Source organism: Cicer arietinum, chromosome 6, assembly GCF_000331145.2.
Source record: "Cicer arietinum cultivar CDC Frontier isolate Library 1 chromosome 6, Cicar.CDCFrontier_v2.0, whole genome shotgun sequence".
NCBI classification, from domain to species: Eukaryota; Viridiplantae; Streptophyta; class Magnoliopsida; order Fabales; family Fabaceae; genus Cicer; species Cicer arietinum.
In genome coordinates, this window is record NC_021165.2 from 63,395,712 (window position 1) to 63,403,800 (window position 8,089).

General features: G+C 34.9%; 1 long non-coding RNA gene across 1 annotated transcript; it reads left to right on the forward strand.

The window, feature by feature from the left end:
• Nucleotides 1-34: 34 nt before the first annotated feature.
• Nucleotides 35-2,563, forward strand: LOC140920993 (uncharacterized). The gene is made up of 3 exons (XR_012163810.1): nt 35-975; nt 1,512-1,923; nt 2,459-2,563. It is a non-coding gene; the product is annotated as an uncharacterized lncRNA (long non-coding RNA).
• The last annotated feature ends 5,526 nt before the right edge of the window (nt 2,564-8,089 follow it).

Genomic DNA, 8,089 nt, shown 5'->3' on the forward strand with positions numbered 1-8,089 from the left:
CGTTTTCGACGATGACAGCATGTCGCAGGTTTGAATCTTTTTATGTTTTTCCCGTTATGCTTGATTTAAAAAAAAAATCTGCATTTTTTTTAACAAAAAACAGTTGTACAGTGAAGATCAAGAAACAAATTTATTGTATAAAAAAATACCTGTTCGATTGTTATTTGCTGTTTGTTACTGATGCACCCTTTGATGATTTCTTACTTATCTTCTTCTTTCTATGCGTTTTTTATATTAGTAGTGTTAATCTCCGATCCTCCTTTTTGAAATTGATAAGGTGTTTTTATAGAGTTTTTGATTTGTTTAGTTGCTTTCTTTGCCTGCCTTGGTCCTTCTCCATCAATTTCCTGTTTGATGTTTTGATTGCTTTGTTCATCATATGCATTTTTCTGCACCTTTGATGCCTTCATAATTTTAGATTATTTGTTCTGATTTGTTCATTGCTGAGCTTTTATTTGTCTTTTAGTTTCTTTTTTTTTTAAACTAAAAAATTTGTCATTTAGTTCTGCATAAAGTGTACAAATACTAACTTATAAATTATGTTTTTATGTTTCTCTAATTAGTTACAAAGCAAATGTCAATGACACTGCATCTGAAACAGAAAGGCAGCAACGAAACAGAGCCAAACATTGCATCAGAAACAGAGAGGCAACAACAGCAACAAAACAAACAACAACAGCTGCTTTCCATAGCAAACCCATTCAGTGATTAACAAAGCTGAGAAATCGTTCATGAGCAAAACCTTAATGTTACTTTTTAGCCCCAAACCAACTCCTTCCTTACCCATTCTATGTTCCTACGATTTTGAAAGTAGATGGGGGAAATGTGACAGTTGCATCAACTGGAAAAGAGGAAAATGAGGACGAACAAGGAACCAACGACAACGGCCACAACGCCAACGACGACGACGGCCACAACGCCAACGGTGACGGCGGCCGCAGCGACAGCGTTTTCGACGATGACAGCATGTCGCATGTTTGAATCTTTTTATGTTTTTCCCGTTATGCTTGATTTAAAAAAAAAAATCTGCATTTTTTTTAACAAAAAACAGTTGTATAGTGAAGATCAAGAAACAAATTTATTGTATAAAAAAATACCTGTTCGATTGTTATTTGCTGTTTGTTACTGATGCACCCTTTGATGATTTCTTACTTATCTTCTTCTTTCTATGCGTTTTTTATATTAGTAGTGTTAATCTCCGATCCTCCTTTTTGAAATTGATAAGGTGTTTTTATAGAGTTTTTGATTTGTTTAGTTGCTTTCTTTGCCTGCCTTGGTCCTTCTCCATCAATTTCCTGTTTGATGTTTTGATTGCTTTGTTCATCATATGCATTTTTCTGCACCTTTGATGCCTTCATAATTTTAGATTATTTGTTCTGATTTGTTCATTGCTGAGCTTTTATTTGTCTTTTAGTTTCTTTTTTTTTTAAACTAAAAAATTTGTCATTTAGTTCTGCATAAAGTGTACAAATACTAACTTATAAATTATGTTTTTATGTTTCTCTAATTAGTTACAAAGCAAATGTCAATGACACTGCATCTGAAACAGAAAGGCAGCAACGAAACAGAGCCAAACATTGCATCAGAAACAGAGAGGCAACAACAGCAACAAAACAAACAACAACAGCTGCTTTTCATAGCAAACCCATTCAGTGATTAACAAAGCTGAGAAATCGTTCATGAGCAAAACCTTAACGTTACTTTTTAGCCCCAAACCAACTCCTTCCTTACCCATTCTATGTTCCTACGATTTTGAAAGTAGATGGGGGAAATGTGACAGTTGCATCAACTGGAAAAGAGGAAAATGAGGACGAACAAGGAAACAACGACAACGGCCACAACGCCAACGACGACGACGGCCACAACGCCAACGGTGACGGCGGCCGCAGCGACAGCGTTTTCGACGATGACAGCATGTCGCAGGTTTGAATCTTTTTATGTTTTTCCCGTTATGCTTGATTTAAAAAAAAAAATCTGCATTTTTTTAACAAAAAACAGTTGTACAGTGAAGATCAAGAAACAAATTTATTGTATAAAAAAATACCTGTTCGATTGTTATTTGCTGTTTGTTACTGATGCACCCTTTGATGATTTCTTACTTATCTTCTTCTTTCTATGCGTTTTTTATATTAGTAGTGTTAATCTCCGATCCTCCTTTTTGAAATTGATAAGGTGTTTTTATAGAGTTTTTGATTTGTTTAGTTGCTTTCTTTGCCTGCCTTGGTCCTTCTCCATCAATTTCCTGTTTGATGTTTTGATTGCTTTGTTCATCATATGCATTTTTCTGCACCTTTGATGCCTTCATAATTTTAGATTATTTGTTCTGATTTGTTCATTGCTGAGCTTTTATTTGTCTTTTAGTTTCTTTTTTTTTTAAACTAAAAAATTTGTCATTTAGTTCTGCATAAAGTGTACAAATACTAACTTATAAATTATGTTTTTATGTTTCTCTAATTAGTTACAAAGCAAATGTCAATGACACTGCATCTGAAACAGAAAGGCAGCAACGAAACAGAGCCAAACATTGCATCAGAAACAGAGAAGCAACAACAGCAACAAAACAGAGCCAAATGCTTAATTTAGTTTGGTTTAAATCTTATTGTAATTTAATTTGGTTTTATTTTTGGTTGCAATTTGATTGTAATATGAAATTGTAATTTGATTTAATTTTAGAATTGTAATTGTAAACTGATTTGGTATTGTAAATTAATGAGCCTAATCATTGTAATTATTTAATTTCCCTTTTTAATATATATTTCCTTTTTGATTTATTTTTAAATAAATTAGACAAAATTAGGGTACTACAACATCCCCTATTTAATTATATTTTACTTGAAAAATATGAAAATATGAATAACAATGGTATTCGTTTTCATGCTATCAGGTAAAAGATAAGTAAATATAAGGACCTAAATTTTGTCCAATAACAAACACATGTATTAAAGTGCATTTGAAATGTTAAAGTGATAATGATGCAAATTTTTTAGATGGGTAGAATAATCGTCTTCAGATTAATTATCGATCGATAGAAATAAAGATGATCGTCTTCGGATTGGTTACCGATGCGTAGATCGACAGAAATGAAGGTGATCGTCTTCAGATTGGTTACCGATGCGTAGATCGACAGAAATGAAAGTGATCGTCTTCGGATTGGTTACCGATGCGTAGATCTATAGAAAAAATGATCGTCTTCGGATTGGTTACCGATGCGTAGATCTATAGAAAAAATGATCGTCTTCGGATTGGTTACCGATGCGTAGATCTATAGAAATGAAAGTGATCGTTGGTTACCGATGCTTGGATCTATAGAAATAAAAAATGATCATCTTCGGATTGGTTACCGATGCGTAGATCGATAGAAAAAGTGATCGTCTTCAAATTGATTACCGATGCATAGATCTATAAAAATTAAAAATGATCGTCTTCAGATTGGTTACCGATGCGTAGATCTATAGAAATGAAAGTGATCGTCTTCGGATTGTTTACCGATGTGTAGACGTATAGAAATGAAAGTGATCGTCTTCGGATTGGTTACCGATGTGTGGATCTATAGAAATTAAAAATGATCGTCTTCGGATTGGTTACCAATGCGTAGATCTATAGAAATGAAAGTGATCGTCTTCGGATTGTTTACCGATGTGTAGACGTATAGAAATGAAAGTGATCGTCTTCGGATTGGTTACCGATGTGTGGATCTATAGAAATTAAAAATGATCGTCTTCGGATTGGTTACCAATGCGTAGATCTATAGAAATGAAAGTGATCGTCTTTGGATTGTTTACCGATGCGTAGATCTATAGAAAATAAAAAATGATCGTCTTCGGATTGTTTACCGATGCGTAGATCATAATTGGTCTAATCTTGAAGGTAGATAAAGAGGGGGAATAAGTATATGAAATTTGCAATTCAAATGATAAGGTATGGACGATTCATGCGTGTGTGATGCATTGAGTAAAGTGTCAATGAAGATGCATGGATCAAGTGAGTATGAGGAAATTATGCATGGTTTATGTGTCATGCATTATAGATAAATTTTTGTTCTTTTCTTTGATTCCCCGATCCTTATGCTCTTCTCCGTCCCAAGATTCAATTGATGAATAAAGACAAATATTGTTTCCACATGATAACTCTTCGTATCTATCGAATGACCGCTTTTTTCGAAGTGAAGCAAAAATCCATTGTTTAAAATGACTACCCTCCTTATTATTCTTCACACACTCATATATCTTGAGAATCAAATGAGTTTCCGTGTATATTTTCAAGTGTCAAAATGTTTAAAATATTTTTATATTTTTACATATTTCAAATTCCAACATTTATTATTATAAAACAAAATTTGAAACAATAGAACACTCAATAATGAAACTGGATTGGTATATAAAGAGTGTAACGTACAACATCGAATGACAATATTGAAAAATGTACATTCGTTACATTAAAAACAAAACAATTAAGGCAGGGGTTATAATGTGGGGACGAATATGTTTAATTTAAGTAGAGACATAACAAACGCTAGTCATTCTTGTAATTTAGGAATCCTAATAATTAACTTCCAAGAACAATAATTGCCCCAGTTTGAAGTGCTTGATTTTTTTTTTATGCCTAACTTTTGCATGGACCACTCTTCCAAGCTTCCAATCCATCGGGATGCTCTAATTTTTGCCTAGGTCTCCTTTTTAGGTTTTCAACCTAGCGAGCTCATCACCGTTTTTAAGCATAATATTTTTTGACTGCATCTGAATTTACTGGAAGTGGAAGGTCATCTCCATCCATTTCTGCGAGTATTAGAGCTCCTCCAGAAAAAAGATTTTTTCACAACATATGGTCCTTCGTAATTTGGGGTCCACTTTCCACGAAAATCTTTTTTTTATGGGCAATATTTTCTTTAACACCAACCTCCATTTTTCTTTATCAGATGATTCAATCTCTTCAACTAAAGTCATTATGTCTTCATCGGGGAATTCACACTGCATTGATTGATAATCTTCTATCGGTTGTTGGGCTAAGTACTCTGCTAGTGCGCTTCCTTTGATAGATTTTTGTGTAACATATACCAAATCGTATTCTGATAACAACATCTGCCAACGGGCGATCCTTCCAGTAAGAGCAGGTTTCTCAAAGATGTACTTAATTGGGTCCATTTTAGACACCAACCAAGTTGTATGACATAACATGTATTGTCTCAACCGACGAGCAGCCCATGCCAATGCGCAACATGTTCGTTCAAGTAGTGAATATCTTGTTTCACAACTGGTGAACTTTTTGCTCAAATAATAAATAGCATGTTCTTTCCTACCAGATTCATCATGCTGCCCCAGTACGCAGCCCATTGACTCGTCAAGTACTGTTAAGTACATAATAAGTGGTTTCCCAGGAACAGGGGGCACTAGGATGGGAGGTTTTGATAAGTACTGCTTAATCTTTTCGAAAGCTTTTTGACAATTCTCATTCCATTCAACCTTTTGGTCTTTGCGCAACAATTTGAAAATCGGCTCGCATGTAGCGGTGAGGTGCGATATAAACCTTGCAATGTAATTCAATCTACCCAAAAAGCCACGAACTTCTTTTTCAGTGCGTGGAGCCGGCATTTCTTGTATTGCTCTTACTTTATCTGGGTCCACCTCTATCCCTTTTTGACTAACGATAAACCCAAGTAATTTGCCTGATCTTACACCAAATGTGCATTTAGCAGGGTTTAAACGAAGTTTGAACTTCCTTAGTCGCTCAAATAACTTTTGAAGGTTAACAACATGGTCTTCTTCAGTTCGAGATTTTGCGATCATATCATCCACGTAAACCTCTATTTCCTTATGCATCATGTCATGAAACAAGGTTACCATTGCTCTTTGATAGGTTGCCCCGGCATTCTTCAATCCAAATGGCATCACTTTATAGCAGAAAGTTCCCCATTGTGTGATGAATGTAGTTTTCTCCATATCTTCGGGAGCCATCTTGATTTGATTGTACCCTGAGAAACCATCCATGAAGGAGAAAAGAGAGTATTGAGCAGTGCTATCCACTAGGACATCAATATGAGGTAGAGGAAAATCATCTTTAGGACTAGCTTTATTTAAATCCCGATAATCTACGCACATTCGAACCTTTCCATCTTTCTTTGGAACTGGTACAATATTAGCCACTCATTGAGGATATTATGCTACTGCTAAGAAACCAGCATCAAATTGCTTCTTGACCTCTTCTCTAATTTTAAGTGACATATCATGTCTCATCCTTCTCAACTTCTGTTTAATTGGAGTGTATTCAGGCTTGAGTGGTAGCTTGTGTTCAACTATGTTAGTATCTAACCCGGGCATATCCTGATATGACCATTCAAAGACATCCACATAATCAATTAAAAATTTAACCAACTTTTCTCGCTCACTTTCTTTCATAGACATACCAACTTTAACTTCTTTTTTATCATGCCCAGTCCCTAAATTGATCGCCTCAACAGGTTCTTGATAGGGTTGGATTATCTTAGCTTCCCGTTCAATTAAGCTTTCTAGTTCTGGGGGAAGCTCACAATCGTCTTCACAATCCTCATCGGCATGATTAATCAGACGTTCAAAGTTACAAGAAATGGTTCTAGCGCTGTTATTTTCAACATATTCATTTTCGACTCTGCATTGTTTAAAAGAAAAAAAGAAAAAAATATATATATGAATAAAGATTGCCAAAAGAAAGAAAAAAGAGAAAAAAAAAACAAAACCAGTTGGAGAATTCAAAAATGCATTTATTGATAATAAGTACGGAATTGAAATACATATGCCCTAATTAGTTATCCTTATAGCCTTGGGCAGAGCAAAAGGAGTTAAAAATACATAATTACTTTGAACATGAATTAACAAACACGGGAAACTCGATGATCTTCCAATTGTTGAGATTGGTGTTTGGAGGACAAGGGTACACTAGCTTGAGGGTATCATCATCACCATGATCCTCTTCCGCAACAGCCACCTGATCAGCATATATTATTCCGGCGCTTTGAAAATTTTGACGAATGTCACAAATAGGAATCTTCTGTGAATTCGGTATCCAGTTTTCTCGACGAGTCACCTTGTTTTCTCTTTTTTCCTTCGCAGCCTTTTCTTCATCAGCTTGAGTAGGTACATATCCCAACCCGTACCTATTGTTCTTTTCTGGTATTTCTATCAACTTCCCCAAATTGAGAAAAACTCCTCCTTCTAACATGGATTTGGTAGACTTCAATGATATCCCTAACTAGTTATCCTTATAGCCTTGGGCAGAGCAAAAGGAGTTAAAAATACATAATTACTTTGAAAACGAATTAACAAACACAGGAAACTCGATGATCTTCCAATTGTTGAGATTGGTGTTTGGAGGACAAGGGTACACTAATTTGAAGGTATCATCATCAACATTATCCTCTTCCACAACAACTAGTTGATCAACATATATTATTCCAGCGCTTTGGAAGATTTGATGAATGTCACAAATAGGGATCTTTTGTGAATTTGGTACCCGATTTTTCCAACTAGCAAGCTTGCTTTCTCGTTTTTCATTTGCAACATTCTCTAGATCAGCTTTGGTAGGTACATATCCCAACCCGTACTTATTCTTCTTTTATGGTATTTCTATCAATTTCCCGAATTTAACAAAAGCTCCTCCTTCCAACATGGATTTTGTAGACTTCAATGATGTGGTAGATATTTTTGGTTCTTTTAAATGAAGTCCTTCACCCATGAAGACAACATTGGTGATTTCAAATGCTTGGAAGGAAGTCTCAATGGCTTCCTCTGCTTCTTCAATGTATCCCGTAGAAGATAGATGGCTCACTATCATATCTTCTTCCCCAGATATTATCATCAGCTTATTGTTGTTGAGACAAACTCTCTATTTTAAAAGTTTTGATGAAAATAAACAAAGGTTAATTAAGAATGTTAATTATGATTCTAAATGTTATGTTAATTTAACTTGTGTTCTTGAGTGGTTTTAATTAAGAGCAGAATCAAGCAAATACAAGAAAAGACAACAACAAGATCATTCTGCATCATAAGCAGAGAATGATCTTCAGCTTCACCGAATTATCTATCACAGCATGTTGTTCAAAGTTTATCTACATCGTTAA